This window comes from Crocodylus siamensis, chromosome 2 (genome assembly GCF_052110815.1).
Source record: "Crocodylus siamensis isolate JL-2025a chromosome 2, ASM5211081v1, whole genome shotgun sequence".
Lineage (NCBI taxonomy): Eukaryota > Metazoa > Chordata > Crocodylia > Crocodylidae > Crocodylus > Crocodylus siamensis.
Window position 1 is genome coordinate 66,755,268 of NC_143396.1, and position 26,460 is coordinate 66,781,727.

At 41.2% G+C, this 26,460-nt stretch overlaps 1 protein-coding gene across 6 annotated transcripts in view; it reads left to right on the plus strand.

Annotated features, from left to right (window-relative positions):
• Positions 1-26,460, plus strand: part of SORBS2 (sorbin and SH3 domain containing 2) — a 405,698-nt gene that overhangs the window by 184,765 nt on the left and 194,473 nt on the right. For all 6 annotated transcript variants that reach the window (XM_090036070.1, XM_090036067.1, XM_090036068.1 and 3 more), the window contains exon 4: positions 7,902-7,996. The gene's annotated coding sequence lies outside the window, so the exon portion shown is untranslated. The remainder of the gene's footprint in view (positions 1-7,901; positions 7,997-26,460) is intronic.

A 26,460-nucleotide genomic window follows, 5' to 3' on the forward strand; every position in this document is an offset into this window, starting at 1 on the left:
ATGTTGTTTACATATGCAGCATAATTTATTTTTCTACCAAAAATATTATTGCATGTCTCTATATAACAGTAGTTGTAGGCACATTTACTACTAAGCCTTTTAAAATCTGATAATGCAATGTTTGTGTAACTTCTCTCTCCTCCAGTAAAAGGATACTTGTGTTTTGCAATTCTCTATGTATCGTGATCCGTTTACCTCAAACATTATAATTTTTGTATTATGGCATGTTAGCATTTTTCTGGGAAAATATAGTTTTATCATGCTGTTACCTCCTAAATAAAAATTCTGATATTTTGTCTGTTACCTTTTGATGGCTTTCCTAATTATGGCCAAAACAAAGACCCCCCCGCAGACCCCAGACCCCGCCCCCCCCCGAAAGAGATTATTCTGTTTTTGAGACCAGTGATTTTTTCAGGCTTCAGTGATGAGCTTTCTGTTGCATGGTCTGACTTCTCAAAGCAGTAAGCTAGAACTAAATGACAGCATACAGATACCTACTCCATCAGATTGCATATACTGTGGACCTTGAGGTATACCATAATTACTATGTGCTTGTGTACTGTGTGCCTCAGTTCAGCATAGTTACTTTTCAAAATTTGCCAGAGAAAGCCCTGTGATTAAAGTTCACTTTAAAAAAAAATGAAACCAGGGGCCACTTGTAAAAGCAAATCTACATTTACACACACAGTGTTGTGTTCTCTGTTACATTTTTCACGAGAAAGCTGTGTGGGTCAGTTTTCTAATAGAAAACCTGCTGTTGGGCTTTTTATAGGGAGGCTTCTAGGTTTCCTTTTTTTGTAAAACACACTTTCATAGAAATGTATTACCTTCTAATTATGGCAGTTATGCAGTTTTAATGATGCAATAAGTTGATTTTAAAAATAGGGATTGTTGTATGAAAATTTAACATCCTGGAAGTTGTTGTTTTCTTCAGCAATGCTGAAGACAAGGCTGTTTCAGTGCCTTAAGCTAGCGGTGTAGATTGCTACATGGAAGACTTCTGACTACTTCTCTGATGCTTGCTTCCCCATGCTGGCAGGTGTTTGAACCTGCTATCTGCACAGCACTGAGTTGTGTGGGATTTGCATTACTCAATATAATTCTTGCCTCTTCCTGCCCCAGGTTCTTTCTCCCACCCACTTCTCTCTGACCTGTTCCTCTTCCAAAATAGGAAGGCTTTTGCCTTCTAATCCCTTGCCCAAATGCCCCAATTCTTCCTTCTCCAGCTCAGTTATTTGTTCCCCTTTCCTCATACACCCAGTTCCTTTCACCATGCCACACTGAAAGCATGTTTTGTCCATTAGTAATAGCTAGGTGTGGGGACTGACAGAGCTCACCTGTGGAGGTTCATTTAAAAAAAAGAGTTCTGAGGGCCCCTTGGAAAATTATTTTTAGGGAGAGCATTGATAGCTGGAATGTGGGTTTCCAAGAAGCGGGCATATGTGTGCATGTGGGGGGCATACAGCTGAAAATCTGAGCTAGAAGTGTGATTCATTAGGGTCCAACAAATAGGCTTGAAGAAAAAAACTATTATATTACAGTCAAATGTTTGGCAAATATTTTTTTTAATCAGAATAATATTTAAGTTATATAAAGGGCCAAGAAATGTCTGTAACTGGTAATTTTCCATTTTTCAGTTGAGAGTGACTAAATCTTGTTAAAAATTATATTCAAATAAAATTCCTCTGGAATTGAGACCAAGTAATGCCAAGTTTCTGTCTACCATTAATTTTATGACCAAGTAATACGCTCCTGCAAATGGAGTCTGTACCTGAAGTGCTGACACAACCCGAACTGTAGTGGCATGAAGTAGGCACTATAATTCAGCTGAATGAAGACGTCTCAGGAGAGTAATGGAATGTCTTTCTTTGCTTAAATATACCTCTGCATTCATGAAGAATAAACAGTAACATTTTGTGCAGGTTTCTCCCTTCTGACAGTGTGTCTTTGTTCAGTCTCCTAAAGGTGGTGTCAAATACATCACTGAAAAAATAATAAACTTCCCAATTTGCATTTTTTATTTTACTTAACTGATTGCATGGAACTTTTATAAGCCTTGAATAGCTTAGCTGTTTTACTTGTATTGCAATGTGTTTGGAGACTAAAGGCTCACTCAGAGCAGTTAGCACTGGTTAAACAAACCTGTCACTGATGACTGTATATGTTCAAACAGGAGGATATCTGTAAGTTTTTTATTCTACATCTTACACATCTGATCAAATAGGACACTGAAGAACTTTACCTGCTTTGTCTCCAGAGTTAGGGTCTGTTTTCTGAACAGAAGGGGCAGTGCCACCAAGCTATTGCTTTCAGAATGAGTTGCTTCTAGAAATGGCAAATGCTGTCATATTTGGATAGCTAGGTATCCTTGTGTTGTGAGAATTTAGTATCGATAAAGAGCTTGAATTCAACATCTAATCAGCCATCAGTGAATGTGTAGCTCCCATTATTGTTACTGCAAGTTACACATCTTTATTAGTAGTGGAGTTTAGTGGTACTTGTTCTGAATGGGGTCCAAACCTATGAGAAGGCTCAAGCACTAGAAAAGTTTTTACATGTGCTCCAAGGATGCGGGTGGGGACATTTAACTATAGCAACTCCAAGAGCCACTCTAATTAAAGTGCCCACAGTGTCTTGTGTATCAGCATCCCTGCACTTCAAAATTCCAGCAGGGGCTTTAACTAAAGCTGCCATTTTGAAGCACAGGGATGCTGATACATGAGACATGGAGGTTGCTACAGGTGCTCTAATTAGCATGCTCCAGCAGACTCTATTAATTGAGTCTGCTCTGACACGCTGTAATTACAGCACATTAAAGCAGCCTTCCTGCACATCTATAGGCACCCAATGGTAAGAGAATGAGTGAACAACAAATTAATGTTGTTTAAACCTATATGATCATCTTGGGAGTGGGTGGGAGTGGAGAGAGAATTATGACTTTTAGGCTGTGTCCACAGGAGCAGGGGTGTGTTTGCAGCAACAACAAATAGTAGCAGCCCAAATTTGAGCCACTAGTCTGTGTAGCCATGCACTTCCCTGCTTATGCACTTCGCAGCAGGACACATTGTCACGCTGCATTATGTGCTGCAGGGGAGGCTGGCTGGGACACAGGGTGCTTCAGTGTGGGACTACCTGGCAGGCAGCCCCTGTGCTGAGGCACCCTGCACCCCAGCCAGCTGGGGAGCAGCATGTGGAGACGGAAGCTGCCTGCTCCCCTGTCTCCGCACACGGCAGAACCTCCTCACTGAGATATCCTGCACCCCAACCAATCTCTCCCCGGGTGGTTGGGGCACAGTGTGCCTTGGGATGGGGAAGCAGCCATCCCAGGGCTGCCAGCTCCCCTGTCTCAAAGCACTCTGCACCCCAGACAGCTGGGGAATGGCTGGCTAGGGCACAGGGTGCATTGAGATGGGGCCTCAGTAGTGTGTGGAGACAGGGGAGCAGGCAGCCCTGGGCAATCCCCGTATGTGTGTTTGTCCCAGCACGTCACTGTTTTTTTTTTCCAGCTTTTTTTTTTTTGCCCTAGCACTGCAAATTAGCAGTCCCACAGACATTTTACTATGCAATATGTGCCATTTGTGACACCATGAAGATGTCTGTGGTGCCACAAACAGCACGTGCTTGTACACCTGGATGTGGCTTTAGTGTTTAAAAAGTGATAGTGTATTAAGCAAAGTTTATCTCTTGGATGTAAGAGTAGCACACAACCTCTTTAAGCTTCCTGAACAGGATACACCCACAGTCTGAGCATGTCTGCATTGTTCTAGCAGGCTACAAAAGTGATCTCCATGGTAGACCTACTTGGGTCAGAGCAGAAGATTTGAGGTGGCTATGGATGGTTCTGGGACAAGTTAATGGGTATGTTTCAGTATTGTATGGATCCAGTGGCTACAGCATCTTAAAAAAATGTTGATGCAGAAGGTTGAAGCTGTTTTGCACCCTACATGTTCTTGTCTTTCTTTCTCCTTCCTTATTTATGCCTGTGGGCTGAGGAGGTACCCTTGCTCTCTTTGGCTTTGAATTAACACACTTTAAAAAAAAGAAAAGAAAAGAAAGTTTGGATCAATTCCAGTAAATTAAGAGTCCTCAGAATATTATTAAAATCTCCTACTGTACTGAACAACCTGTTCAAGTAATGATGAGTTTCCTGTAGTGTGTGTGTAAGATTAGTGTAACTCATCGTTACACTAGAACTGTTTTTGAGACTGCAGAGTAGTCTGTCTTGACTTTGTAGGCTTATAACTTCCCAAAAAAGTTCACATTTGAGAGTTATTTTTGTTTTTCTGTTCAGACTTTGAACTAATGGGATTTTTGGGCAAATTTCCTAAATTCTCTGGGATTTTAGATAACCTCTGGATTCTAGTTTGCATACTGCTATGTTGTATATTTCCACACCTTTGCAGCCCAGTAACTGAAGAACAGCATTACATCAAAATATGGAATGTAAATACCAAACGCACCTTGAGGAGTATATTTCTGATAGCCTTCATCAGAAAATACTTCCTGCCCTCTACACATCACACATGCACATGCATGCACAGAAAAGTTTTTTTGACAGAAAAAATATATAATTTAACCAGAAACAGAAATCATTGAACTAGGAAACACTGCTCTAGGAGTTATAGTTTAGGTACTTCATGCTCCCATTCTGAATTATTTGTCAGACTCCTTAAGAGGACTGCCTTCCACAATAAGCCAGTATATGAGGCAGCACAACAAAGCACACTACTATGGACATAAGGCACATGCATTCAAATTTCATAAGGTATTACAACATAATTTTAAAATACAAATATTACAGTTTTTGGCTGCAGTATTTCCATTTTAAGATAAAAACTGAAAGTTTATTTCTGTTCCTAGGGTTTGGGCTTTTTTGAAAAGCATTTGACATTCAGTCTGGAAAGCAAATACTTTTTGTGAAGCCGCTCATTTTATTAAAAACCTTGTTTTATTTAAAACAATTCAGTTTATTAACATTTTCATAAGAATTTTACCCAGCTTTTGTCTGCATTTGGAAAATATTGATTGATTAGTAGTGAAGTTGTTTAGCAGTCTGTGTATTGATGCCAAGAGTGATGGAGACAATGTACATGGCCACATTTTAAGTGCACACGTATGTGCATTGTGATCTATTTCGGTAAGCCAGAGATGGAAATGGGAATTACCCATTAACGTAAATCATTGAATGCATTTGTCTGTGTATATTTATTAGTGGTTTAAGGACTAATGCACTTCATTAGTGGCTAAAGTCCCTAAATATTTATGTAGTCTTTAACATTGAAGGCATTTGACACATTTATGCCACCTGCAAGCCTAAGCCAGTTTACCAGTAGCTCTGCCTTATTGATCTTATTCACTGCTGTTTAATAACATCCTAAAACCAGTGGCAAATGGAATGGAGGGGTCTCTCCACATGTGGATCTCTTCTTTTCTGTTCAAAACATAAGAAAGGTGACAGCCTTGTCACTGTAGCACCATTTCTGGGACACTAGGAACAATTGTTTCTGGGTAGGCAGGTATTCCCAAAGCCATCAGCATTTCATTAGACTTCAAATTGTGTTACTTTAGGAAAAATCTCCTTTACACTTTGAGTGCTAGGTAAAAAGCACACACCAACATTAGGATTGCCTTTCGGCCCAACTCCCCGTGAAGTCCCATGGCCAAGCAAGGTATTGGTGAGGAGAGGACACCAGAACTGGTGTGTAGGTGGTCCAGTCCTTCCAACAGATTCATGAGGATTGGAAACCCACATAATTTGCGTCTTCTGGAGAGGGGCAAGTCTTTCTGAAGGAAAGAGGGGTGCGAATTCAAAAGTAACCGTAGAAGTAATTGTCTAGTAAAGGTAACTGCCCATTGAAGCCTTAACTTGTTCACTTTATGACTTTACCTTTGTAATGTTAACATTATGCTAATTGTCACTCTTCTAGTTAGTGTGGCTTGCAGCTAGACTTGGTAGTTAGCTAGAATGTAAACCAAATCTAATTAGCGTCAAGGCAGCATATGAAATATAATAATTTCATTGTTTATGAACTTCAGCCTGTTCAGGTATAGTTCTATTGTTCTTAGTAATTTATTTATATCAGTTAGGAACATGAAAGAAAAAATATGGGCAGTATGACTTGCTGCTGGATCCTAACTTTCCTAATAGTTATAAGCACTGAATTATGTTGTCAAATTTGTAAATAAAAACAACAAGATCTCATTTTCCAAGTAATTAATTCCAATAGGGCAAGTTCCAGTCGTAATGCTGTAAGTGGTCCCTACCGTTGATTAGAGATGCTTATTCCAAAACTGTATTCACAGATTTAATTTTGTTCATAGAGTTTCCTAAATTCTTAAGTTTTAAATTCATGGTGCCCCTTTCTTCTTATTGTTTAAAATTATTTGTATCAGAAATAAAAAATGATGATACTGAATTAATCTGAGGGCACGTCTACATGTGACACGATGTCACCGTAGCTATATGGTATGGCAGCATAACTCATCGCTACAGTGATGTGGCGTCAGCAGGCACAAGCCATGACACTGACAGTACGTTATCAGACTGATGAGCTACCTCACTGTGGTGCACTGCTACAGCAATGTAGCTGCTAAAAATAACTGTGCACTATTGGGATTGCACAGTAACAGCTAAAAGCAAGTACTAAATCACAGTGCAGTAACAACTGTACCATAGGGGGTACATGTAGACCTGCCCAGAGTGAATTAGTCTGACTGAATCTCCAGAGAACTTTAAATTTCCTATAGGACTGTGGGTTTTTTATAATGTTTTGGATGCTGCTTATTACACATTACGTTACATATTTGGATTGTGAAAAGTTTGGAGGCATTCCATTGATCATTCCTTGCTGGGCTAATGTCTAATTAGCTGGGCAAGCTTTGAAACAAATACACACATGAATGTAAAAAGGTTAATGTGACCAGAAGGAAGAGATGTAAAGATAAACTAAGGTGGTACTCAATGAGTCAGCAGTCAGCAGAAGCAGAGGGAAGTGACAACAGAAGATGTAATAGCAATAAAGTGTTGGGGGGATAAGAACATTGAGAAAGACAACAGAGGGGAAGTATAGGAAAAGAGATTGTATTTCCTATGGGTACATACAGGAATTAATTTTAAATTGACTTAACCATAAGATCAGGTTGGTCTAAATGCCCAATTGTGCAGGCATTCAGAGCGTTCAATTCAGCTAAAAAACTGTGCACCTGATCTAAGTTAATGCACTTCAGGAGATGCTCAAACTTAGATTGAGAAAGTGTTCAACTGATTTAGGAAATGAATCTGCAGCACAGCTGCAGGGCTGGGAAAGTACAGCTGCTTGCCCCAACCCTAAGGTTGTGCTATTCCCACTCTTTCCCCCCGCCCCTGACTGGCCTATTTATAGCTTCCCTCACCTCCCCCAACTGGACAATCCCTCTCCCCCACCCACAGACCCACCAAGTCCACCCCAGGCCTACCTGCCCCTCCTCCCACCCTGAGTTACTTATCTTGGGCTGCTCATGCTGTTCCTGGAGTAGCGAACTACTGTACGTGCCACTTCCAGTTTAGGTGTAGGCAGCTTAAAGGAAGCCTCCTTGTTCTAAACTGGGTGCAGTGAATGCTTGTTCGTACCCTATGAGAGGAAGGCATAAGCTCAAAAGTAGCTTGTCTGGAGGGCTAGCTTTTCAGCCCCAATAAAGCTTAAATCTAGCCTTGCTTGGGCAGTTTAGGGATTCCTTTGGTATATAGATCTCTCCGATGCCCCCTTACAATTTTCAGCTCATAGAACTAGTTAGGTAATCTTTGGCTATGACAAGGATCCTCTGCTAAGTAAGAGCAACCTGGAATGATTTCCAGCAGGCTTGAGGATCATGGGATCTCCAAGAAGATTTAAAGACACTTTTTTATTTCCCTTTGTCTTCAGGTTCTGCACTGAGCACAGCTTGGCTGGACTTGAAGATCGAAGCTATTGACTGAAGTGTTTAAAGAACAGTGGAGGCCCAGGTTAACAGATCAAAAGTAAGACTCAAACTGATAAAACACTAACACTAAAAATGATGAAATAAGGCAAAGGAATGGGGGGGAGGGGGTGACACAGAGGGCGAGAAATGATATTTTTCCAAAGTTCTCAGGATTCCCTGAGTTTTGCTTCCATTGCAGTTGGCAACAAAACTCCCATTGACTTCTCTGGGAGCTGCATTAAAACAATGTTGAGTGCATCCTAAAATATCATGGTTTTGGGAGCACATCCTGATGCCTGCCTGTGCTTTAGAACTTGGAATTGAAGCCAAATATATCCGTTGATGATGCTTGAAATGCTTAATGGTGATATACACACAGTGTTTCACACTAATGGCTTTATATGGGATGAAGCGTGGTTCATTAGAATTGGACTGGTGTCCATATTTAACCTATTGATTAGAAACCTGTCTTGCCCTGTCAAGGTAATATAAGTATGTCTTAATACAATATCAGCAGCTGCTCATTCATTTAAATAAACATGATTTTAAAAGGTTTGAGTTCACAACTAGGTAATTTCCAGGTAGTGGCTTCTTTATATGAAACCTAAATAGTGTAGTTACACAGTACTATAGGTACTGTATAACCACCTTGGAATTGTTATCATCCAAGCTCATTTGAACCCTTGAGCCTGATGGCTTTTGAACCTTGGGGAAGCCAATCATGGAGCTTTCTACTCAGTGGTCCCCCCTATTTAAAGTTCACTCTGCTGCAAAAATAGTATAAGCAGATACATAGTAGTAAATCATACAGCTAAAGTCATGAGTGGATGCAGCATTTTAAAACGGGGGATGCAGATGTTGAGGTACATCATCACATATTTTTCTTCAGTGAAAAATAAACTAGGAACTTTACTAATATGCTAGGGGCCCAGGGCTGTATTATTTCGTCTAATATTAAAGCAAAAATGAATATCACTTCATTGGAATGAGTTAAAAACAATCCGTAGGGCGGTGAAATAGGAGATTCATTATTGCAACAGATAACAGCAGAATTACAAAACAAAGGAGTGCTTGATTGGTGGAACATCAAGACTATTAAAAAGAAGAGAGGGTTGTTCACACCTGTAGAATTCATAGTTAAAAGGGATTACAGTGAGCCATTAAGTCCATTGACTCCCTTAGTACTACGTGGCTAGAAATGCTGTTGCCGCTGCCAGGCAGTTGGTTTTAAACTTTGCACGAAGCAGGAATCAAAGTAGGGTGCAACTGTACCATTGCACCCTGCCAGGAGCCACTCTTGGCTAAGTTTATATGTTGGTTTTCTAACTGACTGTAAAGGCTGATCAGCACAGGTGTTTTATTTCTCTTCATTAGATCTTGAAAGTCTCTTCCACATGTGTTAGAGCACTTAAATGCTTATGGTGATGGGTTACAAATATTCAGTTTTTAAAGCAAGAGGTCAGAAATTTTGAGAAATGGTTGACATGCAGAATAATTGGGAATGGAGGAATTAGCTCAAATTAAACAAGAGCTGACTTTCAATCAGAATTTGAATGAAACCCAGGCAAAATTGTTTTAGATTCCAAATACTTTGGATATGAGTAAAAAAAAGAATGGGGGGGCATTAGTTGCTTCATTTTTGCAGACCTTTATATTTACTGGTTTCAGCTAGAACAGGAACAGTCAACCTCCCTTCTTTCAAACATATCTGTTTTATTAATAACTATATATAATTGATCAAGAGGAAAATAAGAGTTGGATAAACCTTTTTTGGTGAAAATTTGAATCCACAAACACCTGTACACAAGTGCCAAGGCCACTTTGACACATTGGAATTCAAGCACATCAGAGCAGACTCAGTTAATCAAATCAACATCATAATGAGTTAGTTATTAATTGATTAATCGAGTCCACTGGAGCATGGCAATTGCCACAGCGTCCCTGTGCTTAAAAATGGTGGCAGGGCACTTAAACTAAAGCTTGTCACACAAGCATTAATGCAAGCATCCCTTGCTCTAATTTTAAGTGTGGAGATGCTGATACAGGAGACGTGGTGACATGTTAATTAGAGTGGCTCTCAAGCCACTTTAATTAAAGTGCTGCCCCTCACCCCCAGAGCACGTGCAAAAGTGCATCGTATAAATAAGCCCTGTCAGGTACTGATGAAGACTAACATGACAGTGCAAGTTTTGTAAAGCAATGTCATCCATTTCTTGATATATTAATTAATTATGTATGCCCCCCTCAATCCACCCTATTTCAGTTATCTGAGGAACCTATTATGTTGACAGATTTGTATTTTTATTAATACTTTTTCAGATCAGTTTTTAGAGCTATATTTGGGTGTATTGGCTTCAAGTATTATGGCACAAATGTTTTTTTGAACAATTCAAATTTGTTTGGGTTTTGAATGATCACGTAAAATACATGGAGTTGCTCCTGACCCTGATGTTTGGCCTAAACTTGAAGAGGAAAAGTAGCATGTGAAGAAATGATTAGGATGTTTAGTGTGTCAAGAAAAGGGCAGGAGCATATTACAGAGAGAATGGCACTGTAGTTGACAAGCCGTTTTTGGATATTTCAGATCGTTTGAACTTTGGTTTTATTTTTCCCTTTTGCACAAAAAACACCTATGTTGGAATTTTGCATAAGGAACCAGATTTAAAAATGATAGAAGAAGAAAGAAAGAAGAAGGCTGGACAAGCTAGATTTACTGGCTGCGTAATGAACTTTCACATTCAATCCTCCCAGTGTTTTGCTTGTTGTTGTTCTTACATTCACACCAGGTGTGCATGCATGTGCATATTTATGATGGCCAGACAAATACTTCCTGATCTAACACACACTTAGCCATAGAAATAAGGTAGTTTCCTCACACGGTTGTTCATATGAATGTTCTGGAAGGAGCTTTTATTTACCTAAATATGAAGAGCAATTGTATAGCTGTCTGTGGACTTAATTGGATCAGACTGCAAATGTGGCTTTTCTGCAGTTGACCAGGTCTAGTTATAACATTGGCATATTGTGAAATCAGTCCAAAAGGCTTCATAGGTCTCAGAAACCCAGCCCTGGGCCTGAGGTGGTATAGCTGATGTCTGACTGCCCCAGCCCAGAAACATACTTTTGAAACCTAGCTTTCAGAGCAGCAGCTGGGTGCTGCATTAAGCCAATCACTTTCTCCTGCCATAACAAATCTATGGTCCTAGCTGATTATGTGAATATGAAATAACGCTTATTAATGCCATAAAGGTAAAAACTTCGGTTTTTATGTACTGTTATCTCAACCTCAGAATTTCAAATCTCCTTCCACGGACTGTCAAATTTCAGTGACTACTATTAGGACTAATTGGCTATTTGCCTACTTTGGGAATTGAAGATTGGAATGAGCCATTTGCTCAACAAATTAAAAAATCTGACAACTCCATCAGCTATGCCCCTGATTCTGGCAGAGTGGGAATCGAATGATATCCTGCCTTGTTTACATCATTACTGGAGCATATAGTTAAAAATTTTATTTCATTTCATTCCATCTCTTTCAGATTCTCTCCCGGTGTTCTTATACATTCATGCAAATCATGTAATAATTATAATATCCAGGCCAACTCATTTCCCATCTGATCATGATAGGTTGTGTTCCACAGTGAACAATAAGGGGGGAGGGGGGCATGGTAGGGAAATGAATAGGAAAAGCACTGAGATGGAATCGGAATAAAACAAAACACCCTTTAGGAAGGTGTGCTGTTTATCACCTATGCATAGATTTTCCTGACAATAGCTTTTCCAGCTGTTTTTCCATAGTTACAAGAAACAAAACCAAGGTCACTTAACAAAACCTCTTTGTTAATGTATAGTTGTTTCTCTGAAGCCTTTACTGTATAATTTCACAGTCACTGCAAACAGCTTTCTTGTTCTATTGTGTGAAGTTGCACACTTGAACAGATAGCACTTGTAAATTTCTGCCTGAAAACACATGGTGCAGATTCTCACACTGAGATGAACAAAGACTGATTGCAAAGGTTTGGGTGGATTAGCATCTCATTAAATCACTTAATGATTTATATTTATTTAAATGAAGCAGCAAATTATTGAAAATATAGTAGCTCAGGCAAAGCTTTTAGATTTTGTGTGTGTATAAATGTATACCCATACATTGTGTATAAAAACAAAATGGCTGGTATGTGTTTGTGTACATGTTTATATATAGAACAAATAGTTTATCTTTGAAAACTTTTGAAAACGTACTAAGGTAGACAAAAAATTGCCTTACCTCCTCTTACTGTAGTAATGGCTGTAATGGGGAAAAAAAACTAAAATACTTTTTCTTTGTACAACATCTAGCAATTTAGGTCCCAATAAGCATAGGGGCCATAGAGGTACTGTTGTAATATAAACAATGTATGCAAATAATAGCTAACTTAACCAGGAGGATCAGTTTATTGCTGAGGGCAAGGGAACTAATACAGAAAGCAGAAACTTGGTCATCAGCATGAAATAAAACCTCCAATAAATCATATTATTACAACTGTAATAATAAGCTGTGATAGATATAATCTTTGGGCTATATCTGGACATGGTATTTGTTGATAAACTGCAAATCCTGTACTCTGTCTGCTAGGAGTGCATTTCCCTCATGGTTTCTTATAACGCACCTATTGCCACCATTGACTCTCAGGCTTCTGCTGATAAAACCTTTGTTCCACACTACCATTTATTTTCTCTGTGTTTGTTTTATAGTTTCTGTTTATGATAAAAATCTTCTGCCCATGTTGTAGGTAAAAAAGGGGAATGACAAAGGGGCATGCTACTTGAAACTGCTGGCTGAGAGGACTATATTGCCCACAGAAAACAGTGTTTCAAGCAGAAAGACTTTTGCATGAAAACAATAGTCTCTGGCATACTGAGCAACTCAGCAAATTGGTAATGATATACAAGCCTTTCATGTCCAGGTTGTCATAGATTTCATAGATTTCTATGGTTGGAAGGGACCTATTAGATCATTGAGGCCGGCCCCCTGCTCTGGGCAGGAAAGAGCACTGGGGTCAAGTAACCCCAACCAGGTGCTTGTCTTAATCTCTTTTTGAACACCTCCAAGGTAGGGGAAAGCACTACCTCCCTTGGAAGCCCATTCCATATTTTGGCAACCCTCAGTGTAAAGAATTTCTTCCTGATGTCCAATCTAAATCTGCTCTCCTGCAGTTTATGGCCGTTGTTTATGCAGTCTGGTAAACAGAGTATCCCCTATTTCCTGCTGACCCCCCATGATAAGTTTGTAGATAGCCACAAGATCACCTTCTCTTGCGGAGGCTGAAGAGATTCAGATCCCTCAATCTGTCTTCATAGGATCTTACCTTTAGGCCCTCAACTATACAAGACGCTCTCCTCTGAACCCTTTCCAGGTTATTCACATCCCTCTTGAAGTGCAGCACCCAAAACTGTATGCAGTACTCCAGCTGCAGCATCACCAGTGCCACATAGAGGGGAAGTATCACCTCCCTAGACCTACTCATGATGCACCTACTAATGCAAGACAGAGTGTGGTTAGCCTTACTTATTATCTTGTCACATTGGTGACTCATGTTCATTTTTGAGTTGATTATGACTCTGAGATCTCTTTCCACGGCTGTGCTACTTAGAATGGTACTTCCCAGTTTGTAGGTGTATTGGTGATTCTTTCTCCCCAGGTGCAGCACTCTGCACTTACCTTTGTTAAATTGCATCCTATTCTGCTCTGCCCATTTCCCCAGTCTATCCAAATCCGCCTGCATTCACTCCCTAACCTCTAGTGTGTTTTTACTATGCCCAATTAGAATCTAGAATTAAAATCAATTAGAATCTATGCAGAAGGCAGGAGAGGGTGGTAATTGAGGCTTCTAGCATAAGTTACATTTATGGTGCAATCACTGTATCAATCACTCCATAAATAACAGCATGCCACAGGTTCATCACAGTTATTGCACCATAAAATGGCAAACCAGTCACAAAGATATTCCACTAAAAATGTGGAACATCCTTTTGGCTGATTTGTATGGTGCCATAAGTTGAATATAGGGCATTCCCATCATCCCAGTATCAACAATCAGCTGTTTACCAGCATTGAGACCTGGCCAGCTCCCAGCCTGGAACTGGACTTGGAGTTGTCCTGGGGTTGGTACTGTCAGTCATCTGATTGTCAGCACCCATGCCATATAGCTCAACCTGATTGTTGTTACCAGCACTGGACAGTCAGGGATCCCAAAGCTACTCCCAGCCCAATCCCTGGGGCTGCTTATGCTCAGATAAGAATCTGGATCAGACATGAGGCAGCTCCAGAATCTGGGAAAGAGCTGCATCCTGTCTGATCCGCAGCTCCACAATGGCATGATTGAGATATGAGGAATATTATGTCCCATCCTAAACATCATGTGTCCTGCCATGCATGTCTGATATGGCAGGATGTATGATGGTTACGATGGGGCATAAAATTTCTTATAACCTAATCGCATTATTATTATAACATCTGCCAGGAGCCTTAGAGACTAACTCATTCAGAAAGGTATACACTTTCATAGACAACAGCTTACTTCATCAGATGCTATGAATCTAATGCGGATAAGAGATGGTCATAAATATTTGCCATCGGATATCTATCTAAATGTCAATGTAAAATGAAATTCATAATCTCCATCTTTGTTGATAGCTGCAGAAGAGGAGCCATGCTTGAAATAAGTATGGAATTTAAACTGTTACTCTTCTGGAATATATCCCTCCAGGTCAAGTCTGAGACATATTACCATATTTACCCAAATCCAAGATGACCCTGAATTTAAGATTTCCCCCCTCCCCCAGTAATTAGATTCTATATATGGAAAATTTATAAACTTTGTTATGCTTTTCCATATATAGAATTTAATCATGAGAGGGCCATCTTAAACATTTCCCCTCCACTTCTGCAGTGGGGAAAGTAGTAGCAAGAGGGCAGACAATGGGGGAGGCAGTAGGGAGGTGGTAGATGAGGAGGGGGTGGGAAGAAGGAAGTGCAGGGGCAGTAGGTGGGCAAGCAGTAGGGGACAAGTGGCAGGGGCAGCAATTGGGGGTCAGGCAGGGGGGGGTCAAACAGCTTGACCCCTTCCCCTTCCCACACACCTTGACCCCTGCTGCCTGCCCCTCATCACTTGTCCCCCCATGCCAGTCTCCTTACCTCCCCCTTCCCACAGCAACTCGAGGCCCTGCCACAGCTGCCACAGCTGCCACCTCTAACTGGCTGAGCTGGGACCCTGCTCTGTGGCCCAGGCTGGAGCAGGGCTGGTGCCTGCCAGAATGAAATAAAGTTAAGCAACAGAGTGGGGGTGGTGGCAGGTGCAGGGAGCAGAGACTACAGAGAGAGGGAGTGGAGAAAGAGGGAGGTGGGGTCCAAGGATGTAGAGGAAGGGCAAGGTGGACAGCTGAGGCTGCAGGGGTGCAGAAGCAATGAAGGAGCAGGCAGCAGCTGCAACCCTCACCCTTGGTCAGGGCCAGAGCCAAAGTCAGAGCTGGGGCCAGAGCCCCAGCAGATGCATACCCTCCCCCACAGACTTCCTCATACTCAAATCTAAGGTGAAAGGCTTTTTCCCAGTGTTAAATGTGGGGGAGAAACCTTGTGTTGATTTGAATAAATACCATAATCAGGAAGTGCTGGGCTCTTTGTATTTCTGTTACTTGTGCTGTACCTGTTTAGTGGAATAAATATAGCCCCATACCCTTGAAGGCACATTCCAACACATTCTTCAAAAAATAGAAATCTCTAATTGCATACTTTTTGTATCATCTTTGTTCATAGCTGGACCAGGTATAGTTAACTAAGGTGAAAGACTGTTGAGAATGTGAGCTCATAGCCTGAGACAGCAACATAAAAATGGGGCTGGGCACTTGGGGCAGCTGCTGAATACAGGGGCAGCGGCAACTTATGGTTTCTGCTGTTGCCACAATTGCAGTCGCACAGCTATGGCAAAAGCTATTTTTCTTGTTCCCCACCCTGGTCAGCACCCAAGGCTATTGCCCCTGTTGTCTTGCCTTAGTTACGTCACTGGTCTAAGATCCAAAGTTCACAGTCTGATTCCAGTACTCATTGGAGCTTTGCTGATATCAATCATTCTGCATGTGAACATAAGTTTTAGCTTAGGGGTACCTGATCCCAGGATTCAGGCATGAATTAAGGTGTGATGTGAGATGGTAATGGATAAAGCAAAAAATCTGTTATTCCATTAGGCATGTGCAGGGCTTGCAGGCAAAAATATATTTTCAAATATATTTTTAGAGTAACTTTTCTTCAAATCCTACAATACACATAGAACTAATTTAATGACTCACGCTGGGCAGTTTATCTCATTTAGAAATAGGTACACCATTCAACAACTTTTGAAAATAACTTTTGACTAGCAGGAACGGCAGTGAGACAGAATTATTTGAGGGCATGTTATCTGGTCTTGGCAATTTATGTTATGTTAGCTGTCACATCCATGGAATGACTATATAAATATAGTAAATACCTTCTAGATAAAACCCATTTCTCAAACCTGCCTGCAGTAGCAGAAATTTGGAAAGTGTGTCAATCATCAGTACAAAATATAAGAATGAAATATTCATTAAATCATTTTTAGAAGTATATTAATGAACTTGAGAAACTGTAATAGAACCGTTTTGGCTATTAAAATATTATCATTCAGGAGATACAAACTGTATTTTGTTTATACTGTGGCTTGGAGATAGATTTTTTTCTAGTTCTTTGTATTATAAAGACAGAGTCCTGGAAGCAAAAAACACTTTCTCCTGTCTAGCTTTTTTCAGAATGCCTTGCCTTACAGCCCCCAACCATTGTACAGGACTTTGTTTAGAGTCTCTCAATATTACCATTAATGGTCAAGATTCAATGACCCAGGCTTTCAAAGTCTGGGTTATGTACGCACAGTCTGCCTACAGAGCTCATTATGCCTGTTGATTGTTAAACATGGAAATTCATTTGTCAGTAGTAACATTTTTCTAAAGTCTTTAGATTAAACTATTTCTTTTATTAATGTTTGCTGTGCATGCTCAGTCTAGTCAGTTAAGAACTATTGACACTAAGCAGATAACAAATAAACTTACATACTAATAAAACATCAGGAGTGTTATTATGGTTGTCATTACTGGTTAAGATTAAAACAAATTCTCTCTCTTTTCTGTTCTAGGCCTGTAGAAAGTTATAGAACTGACTGAGTAGGGAACTATTTTCAAGACCTCTATCCACAGGCAGTTTGCCCCTAAGATGTTGTAGTTTCAGTGAAGACAGGTTAAGGAAGGACAATAAGCTAAATTGCTGCTGTCCAGAATTACACATGGTGCCCTCCTGTCTGTTGTAAGTGAGTATGAAGCCAACAAAATTATTTCTAAGGTTGGCACTAGCCAGTGGATTGAAAATGAGCTGTTCAGTGGTACTGACCTGTCTACAAATTATTTTAATGGGTTTGTATGTTCTCCTTGATCAAAGCAATATTTTATGATGTTTTCATTTTATTTATGTGTAAATTATGTCCTGCCTGCAAAGGGATACACATACAACAAATATAAATTATATATATACTGTACATACATCTGGCCTGACTCTGTAAGTTTCCACATTTTTCCCCCCCACCTAAATGAGGTTGGGTCAAAGGACCTTTAAAAATTAGGCCTATAATGAGTAGCTGAAATGCATGCATTCAAAAAGGTAGAGAGGTTGTGTATTAACGTTTATGTTGGGTTTTTTACAAATTAAGAAAAACTTCATCAAGATGAGTGAGGTATGTTTAATATTGATAAAGTTATAAATATTGACAAGGAGAGGTGAGAAAGTTTCTTTCCTCTTGGTCTAATGAGCATAATCTTAGTCAATTTTCCTGTCTGTTTGTTTGGTTTTGTAACATCAGACAAAAGACCACCCTGAGAAACACTGAACTAAAAATAATTCCATCATCATGGCAGCTTCAAATATTCAAATTGACAGGATGTAATAAAAATCCTCTTTGAAAGGGCAAAGAAGTTCATTCACTTTTTTAAGGCCTTTGGTGCAGTGATTTTGTGTTTTTCAGTGCATCTGGTTTGCTTGTCAGTTTGAAGACTTTAAAATGGGGTTCCTAGCTTCTTGCTTTTGATGTTCTTCATGAATGAAGAAAGGGCAGTTCTCTCAGGAACTGAGATATGTCTTGTGGATTCATGGGAATCCAAATACATTTTATTAAGTGTACCTCACAACAATAAATCAGTAGAAACTCTACACTGATGCAGTAGGAATACACAATTTTGATGAAGCAATAACATATATATATTAATGTGTATCTTAAGCCTTAAAGAAACAGCATGTTGTTTGCAGGAAGGAAACAATACAAACACGGTATCCTATTTCTGTGAGAGAGATTTTTATAATAAGGATATAGCACACGTGCCTGGACAAATGCATATGTACCTTGTACAGCTACCCATATTTGAGTTGTATTAGGATTCTGTATTTCCATATGCATACAGGAAGTTTCAGGTATCGAATGGGTAACTGTGTATGCAAACTTAGGAACTGAGGCAGTGTGGTTTGGAGATTTAATGAACAGAAGACCCAGTTTTAATTCTGATTCTGTCATGTGTTTGCTATATAACTGTAATCAAGCTACTTATTTATGCCTTGGATTGTCTGTCTCTATATGAGTGCAGTAAAATGAATACTCATATTTGTAAAGTACCTTTTGATCCTTGATTGAAATATAACACACAGATGCAAAGTCAAATTGTTCTTAGATCTTTGAAATGTATGGTTTGGGGCTTTTTGTTTTCTATTCTCGATTTGCTTATTTAGTTTTTTCAGGTAAAGTGATATTTGTGATCCAATTGTATTACTGTTGTTTACTGGTATGGTGCCGTATGTATCTGTGCATAATATCCAGCCTTGAAAAACTGGCCTTATATTTTTTCATTCCTTAACAGTATTTCCTTTCTAATCTAATCTAATCTAGGAATAGTTTATAACAAAAATGCACAAGTGTTAGAGAGTTAAAATCATGCTTGTTCTCTCTTGATAATGAACAGAATGGGTTCCTGACTTCCTTCCTTCCTTCCCCTTAGCCTGGGAAGTCTGCTGCTTCCCAGGGGCCCGCATCCAGGACATTGTGGAGAGGATCCCTAAGCTCCTCCAGCCCACTGACCGCTATCCCATGCTCCTTATTCATGTGGGCACCAATGACACAGCTCAGAGCACTCCCAGCCGGGTCATGAGGTGCTACAGGTATTTGGGAGCACGACTAAAGGGTCTGGGAGCACAGGTGGTGTTCTCGTCAATCTTCCCAGTCCGGGGTATGGGCTGAGGAGGAAGAGGAGGATCCACGTAGTTAACCAAAGACTGTGGCGCTGGTGTCATAGGGAAGCCTTTGGCTTCCATGACCACAGCCCACTCTTTAGTGAGAGAGGCAGCGCTGCTGGGAAGAGATGGCCTCCACCTCTCTCCACTGGGGAGGAGGCTCTTCTCAGCCAGACTGACTGACCTGCTCCACTGGGCTTTAAACTAAGCCCGCTGGGGGGGTGGGGGGACTACCGCCACTGCTGGCCTGCTGAGCAACCTTTGCAAAGCCAGCAGGCAGAGGCACTTAAGGGAGCCCACCTCTGCCCTAGCCCTGGTACAATCTGTGGGCAAGGCAAGAGCCCCCAAGGGGACACTTGCCTGCCTGTACACAAATGCCAGGAGCTTGGGGAATAAACAGGAGGAGCTCGTTCTCCTGCTTAATGCAAATAATTATGACATCATAGGGATAACGGAGACCTGGTGGGACTCCACACATGACTGGACCATGGGTATAGGTGGCTATATGCTGTACAGGAGGGATCGTGTAGATAAAATGGGCAGGGGTGTAGCTCTCTATGTTAAGAAAAGCTATGCGTCCCTACAAGCTGATGTTGGTGACCAGGGTGGACAACTGGAGACCCGCTGGGTTAAAATCTGTGGGGAACATGGCACAGTGGACACAACGGTGGGAGTCTACTACAGACCTCCCACCCAAAGTCAAGAGCTTGACCAGGAGTTCGCTCGGGAACTGGCTGAGGCCCATGGTTGTCATGGGTGACTTCAAATCCTGGACATCTCGTGGGAGGATCACTCAGCAAAATCCAAGCGGTCACAAAGCTTCCTCTCATGCATGGATGACCTCTACCTGACTCAAGAAGTCTGTGGGCCAACGAGAGGTAAAGTGCTGCTTGACCTGGTACTGGCTACTGGGGACGACCTAATCAGTGACCTAGTGATTGATGGGAAGCTGGGTGACAGTGACCATGAGCTGATCACTTTCACCATCCGCTGTAAAGCTGGCAAGTCAGTCAGCAACACGTAAGTCCTTGACTTCAGGAAAGCCAACTCTGACAAGCTCACGAGGCTTGTCAGTGAGGTCCTAAGGGACCACAACCCCAGGGAGAGGGGAGTTCAGGAAGAGTGTTTGCTCCTCAAGGGAGCGATCCTCTATGTACAAGCTAATTCAATTCCATCTTGGATGAAAGGCAGCAAGAGGGCACAGCAGCCCCCCTGGCTCTCCAGGGATCCAGCAGACCTCTTGAGGCTAAAAAGAAAGGCCTACAAAGGATGGAGGATGGGATTGACTTCCAAGGAGGATTATTCTGCACTGGTCCGGTCCTGCAGGGAGCAAACCACGAAAGCCAAGGCTGCAACTGAACTCCAAATAGCTTTGAGCATCAAGGACAATAAAAAGTCCTTTTTCAGATATGTGGGGAGCTGGAAGAAAAGCAAGAGCAACATTGGACCCCTGCTGAACCAGATGGGACAACTGATGCCCAGGAAAAAGCCAACCTATTAAATGGGTACTTTGCATCAGTTTTTCATCAGTCCCATTGGACGCCCATGCCCGCTATGGGACAGGGAGGTCTGGGTGAGGGAGATCCCCTGCCCTCCATTAATGCTGATCTCGTGAAGGAACACCTTGAGAAGCTGGATACCTTCAAGTCTGCCGGCCCTGACAATCTACACCCCAGGGTACTCAAGGAGCTGGTGAGCATCATGGCCCAGCCCCTAGCATGGATCTTTGAAAACTCCCGGTGCTCTGCTGTAGTGCCCAAACACTGGAAGAAGGCCAATGTGGTGCCTATCTTCAAGAAAGGAAGGAAAGTGGATCCGGCTAACTATAGGCCCATCAACCTGACTTCTGTCCCAGGGAAGATCTTAGAAAAGTTTATTAAAGAGGCCATCCTTAATGGACTGACTGTTGCCAACATCCTAAGGGATAGCCAGCATGGGTTTGTTGCGGGCAGGTCTTGCTTGACCAATCTCATTTCCTTCTATGACCAGGTGACCTATCACCTGGGCAAGGGAGAAGAGATTGATGTCATATATCTTGACTTCAAAAAAAGCCTTTGATCTGGTATCCCATGATCACCTCTTGGCAAAACTGCCCAATTGTGGCCTTGGTTCCACCACGATCTGCTGGCTGGGAAACTGACTCCATGATTGGACCCAGAGGGTGGTAATTGATGGAAGTCAGTCATCATGGTGACCAGTGGGGTGCCCCAAGGCTCTGTCCTTGGACCCATATTGTTCAATATCTTCATTAATGATGTGGACGTTGGAGTCAGAAGTGGACTGGCCAAGTTCGCCGATGACACCAAACTTTGGGGCAAAGCATCCATATGAGAAGACAGGCGGGTGATCCAGGCTGACCTGGACAGGCTCAGCAAATGGGCGGACGAGAACCTGATGGTGTTTAACACCGAAAAATGCAAGATTCTCCACCTTGGGAAGAAAAACCTGCAGCATCCTTATAGGCTCAGCAGTGCTACGCTGGCTAGCACTACAGAAGAAAGAGACTGGGGGGTCGTCATTGACCACAAGATGAACATGAGCCTGCAATGCAATGCTGCGGCTAGTAAAGTGACCAAAACATTGGCTTGCATCCATAGATGCTTCTCAAGCAAATCCCGGGATGCCATTCTCTCCTTGTACTCAGCCTTGTTGAGGCTGCAGCTGGAGTACTGCATCCAGCTTTGGGCTCCACAATTCAAAAGGGATATGGAGAAGCTTGAGAGAGTCCAGAGAAGAGCCACATGCATGATCAGAGGTCAGGAAAACAGACCTTATTACAACAGGCTGAGAGCCATGGGGCTCTTGAGCCTGGAAAAGCGCAGGCTCAGGGATGATCTGATGGCCACCTATAAGTTTATCTGGGATGATCACCAGGATCTGGGGGAGCATTTGTTCACTAGAGCACCCCAACGGATGACAAGGTCAAATGGTCATAAACTACTACAAGACCATTACAGGCTGGACATAAGGAAGAATTTCTTTACTGTTCGAGCCCCCAAAGTCTGGAACAGCCTGCCATCGGAGGTGGTTCAAGCACCTACATTGAACACCTTCAAGAGCAAATTGGATGCTTATCTTGCTGGGAACCTATGACCCCAGGTGACTTCCTGCCCTTTGGGCAGGGGGCTGGACTCAATGATCTTCTGAGGTCCCTTCCAGCCCTAATGTCTATGAAATCTATGAAATCAGTTGGTATCACCATTAATTTCAAACTAACAGAAAGATCCAATCTGAAAGAAACTCTGTTATGTATTTGTTTTAAAAGTTACCATATTTGTTTAGAGATTGGGACTGGTTTTATTGAAGCAATAACGAAAGAGATTTTCAATCAGTATATGAAAGCAAAGGTGAAATCCTTATTCACAGTAAACAAATGTTAGTATTTTGTCATCATTCAACTTTTATGTAGATTCTGTCCTTTGAAGTGGTAAAAATAGGTATGTCGGGCATTCTTACTTAAAAATGCCAGGCAGCTTTTTGCCTGAAGAGTGTTCCTACATACCAGTATCATACAGCCCCCAGTATGTTTGGATGCCTAAATGGCTGATACACACAAGTCCACCAGTAGTAGCTATTACAAATCTCATTCTATTCTGATTTATGTATAAGTAAGATCAGAATTAATAAGCATTACTGTGATTATCAATTAATAAACTGACAGTTAATGGAAAAAATCTCTGTCATTCCCTCTGCCTTTATCATGTTCTACCCACTCTGTGGCTTTGCCCAAAAAAGGTGACTTTTTCCCCACATTTGGATTATCATTGGAATTCATAAAGAGACGTGCATGTTTCACCTAGTTTATCTAAATTACTGTTGTTTTCTCCCCCTGAATTCCTTCGATTTGTCCAAATATGTTCATGAATTAATTGCACACAGCAGCTGGGTTCTCACTGTGACATTTCTTTCCCATGAATCATTATTATTAAGTTTAAGGGCTGTTGTAGTTAACAAGGCAGATGGATGTCTTACTAGTTGCATTTTTGTCCCTCTTCCAAATAATTTCTTCTTCATTACACAACCATGATCTTGGCTTAAAGTACTAAGAGCACAGTAACAATAGTGAAAACGATGACCATTTAATATTTAATACTGAAAAGAAAAGATTGACTACACATATTAAGGATCTTGGAGTTTACAATACAGCTGTAAAAACAGATTAATATAGAGGCTGGTTCTGCCACTCTTATCGAGACTTGCACTTTATTCCACAAATAGTTCTACTGATTTAGTGAGGACTGTTCTTAATCTAAAGTAACAGTGGCAGAATTGGGCCTACAGTGAGGTTTAAGCTAATTAAGACAAAGCACTTAGATCCCCTGAATATATTTTAGCTTACTAAAATATTTATTTCCAAATTATTACATGTTTTAGAAATATTGTGCATTTGTATTTGCCATTGTTAACAGCATTGTTTTTATCCTTGTTAGCACTCTGTTCTACCTCTGAAACAGGTGTGCAGAACAATCAGTTATCTGAAGAATGAAGGTTCAGTCTAAAGGATCTCAAGTTTGGATTATCTATGGGATTCATAAGGAGAGATGCATGTTTCACCTATTTTATCTAAATTTGTGTTGTTTTCTCTCCCTGAATCCCTTCAATTTGTCCAAATATATTCATGAATTAATAACACACAGCAATTAATTAATGAGCATATTTATGAATTAATATTCCCTTTTGAAATCTTATAAGCCATCATGTTTTATGAGGCTGTATAAATATCAAGTGATGATAATAGCTCTTCTTTCCCTTCTTCAGAAAAATGTTTGATGTAAGAAGCCACAGAAAAATGTGTTGGAGAGAAATATTTGTAATGTTTTGGAAAAGGACAGTATTGTTTCTGACTGCGATGCTGTTTTTTCTGGTTAGAAAGCTAAAGCAACATTTACCTTCAAAACTGAGGCTGATAAGACTTCAATATTAAACCACCAAGAACCAAATGACCGTTATCTTTCTTTAGGTTCCTAAGGTTGTCTATCAACTCAAGAACTAGGAATATAAGATTGGTGCCTGAACTTGGACCTGAAATAAAAGCTTCAAAATTCTGCTGCTCAGTCAGTTGGCTTGCTTTACCTACAATGCAATTTAGTTAATTAGTTGATAGGTATTATTCAAAACAACAACAGAATTTAAATGGTTCAATAAATAACCCAGTCCTGTGTGCTGGAAACACAGCAGAAAGTAGCAGTTCACTACCAGATTTCACCTTCATGTGAACCTGGAATCTCAGTATTTATTTATTAGATATATATTCTGTCCTATCCAAAAGGTTCAGAATAGATGAGCCTTTATGGAAAATAGAAATACATACACATGTATGGTGTTCTACTTTCAAATTTAGTAAGCTTTGGGTCAGTAAGCTTAAAAATATATATGCTCTATGGAGTGTTCTTCAGATTAAGAATCAGAACAGTATGGTGAGTTAACTCTTGTGAGGAACGAGCAAAAGATACTATTAATATATTTTAGCATTTCAGGTGATGATTTTTTAGTACAACTATGTGCCCTATATGCATCCAGTGATACAAACCTTGCAAGACTTTTACCTGAAGGCAAACAGATGTTTTAAAAGACTGGAGGCAACTAAACTGGTAATGGCAATATATATGCTGCACTGTCTGTGACACTAAAACAGCATCACATTAGCTTACCCTACACAGGGGGAGGGGAAGAGAGGGAGGAGGAAGATCTGTTATGAAAGCAAATCCTCTGTCCTGTCAGTCTGAGCCTTCCATATCTGAATCTCTCTGAATTGCACCCAGATCACTTGGACTCTTAGGCCATGTATAGATGAAACAAGAGACGTGTATGCACAACACTTTAAAGGAGGCTAAATGCTTTTGCACCCCTTTAGTGGTGCTGGTGTTTGCATGCCTCAGCAGCATATTGTGCATTAATTACAGCCACCATAGGAAATGTGCCTTACATGACTTCGGGTGCAGCAAACCAAAATCCCTTTGAGGAGTTTTAGTTTGCTGCCCCTACAGCTGCAGAGAGAAGCACCAGGCTCTGTGCAGCTCTACAGCTCTGAAGGAAGCCCGGCAGGTAGCCTGGCAGCATCCCAGGAAAACAGGCTTCTCCCAAGAAAAGCAGTGAGCCTAATCTTTTTTTTCCCCTCCCCTGGAGCCTGCCTGCCTACCTGAGCTGCACAGCGGCCCGGTGCTTCCCTCTGCGACTGCGGTGCCCCCCAGGACCGCCTGAGCCAGGTGTCTGTGGGCGGGTGCCATGTGGGGGGCGGGACTGCTGCAGAAAGAAGAACCAGCACCCCTTTCCCCCAGCCCAGGGACCGCTCCACCCACCGGCAGCTTGCCTTCCCGTCCCCACCAGAAATGCACGCAAGTCAGCAGGGTGTGGGCACGACACGGGTGTTTTTTATAACCCGCCACTTCAATTTAGAGCCCCCACTTCGTCTAAACATGCCCTCATTTGTAAAACCAATAGTTATCATTTGATTCTTCTGTTTTGGATGTAGTCACACTGTCCAAACTTCTGCTACTGCAGGCAGGTTTGAGAAACTGGTTTTATCTAGAAGGCACTTCTTTTTTCTCATAACTTTAAGATCTATACAGGTGTTAATGTTGAATAATTAATTTATATATTGACATGTCAGCAACATTCTCCTGTCTCCTTAACACAAGGTGTGTAAGGCAGTACACAGTAGAAAACAGTCCTAAAACATAAGGATATAGACCAAAGGCAGGGCAGGGTGGCACTAACTCATACAGAAAGGCATAAGCTTTTATAGGTGGCTTACTTTGAGAGATGCTATGAATGGATTTGCAGAGAGCAGGAATACTAAATAGAAAGGATTAAAATAATTTTCATACAAAGGATATGGAAAGAAGAAGGAAAAGATGGTGAGGGGGCATTGTTGAGAGGTTCAAAAGTGGGCCCCAGATCCAGCCCACAGACCAACCCAGTACCACTCCTTCAGTCTGTGGGACTGAAAGGTTGGGTACCATTATACTACCCTATACATGTGACTTGCAGTAAAAACACAGTTTAGCCCCATATTAGCCTTTTTACAAGGGTGCTTTAGCTGTCCCTAATATCAAGCAGTACATAGTAAAATATGTATGCTGTGTGGCTTCGTGGCTTAGCTATGTGGTTTAAAGAGAACATATCACTTCCTCTTGTAGTAATTGGGCAATTTTTTGTTCTCCAATATAAATTACAATCTTAACTTACAGAAAAGCAGAATGGCTGAA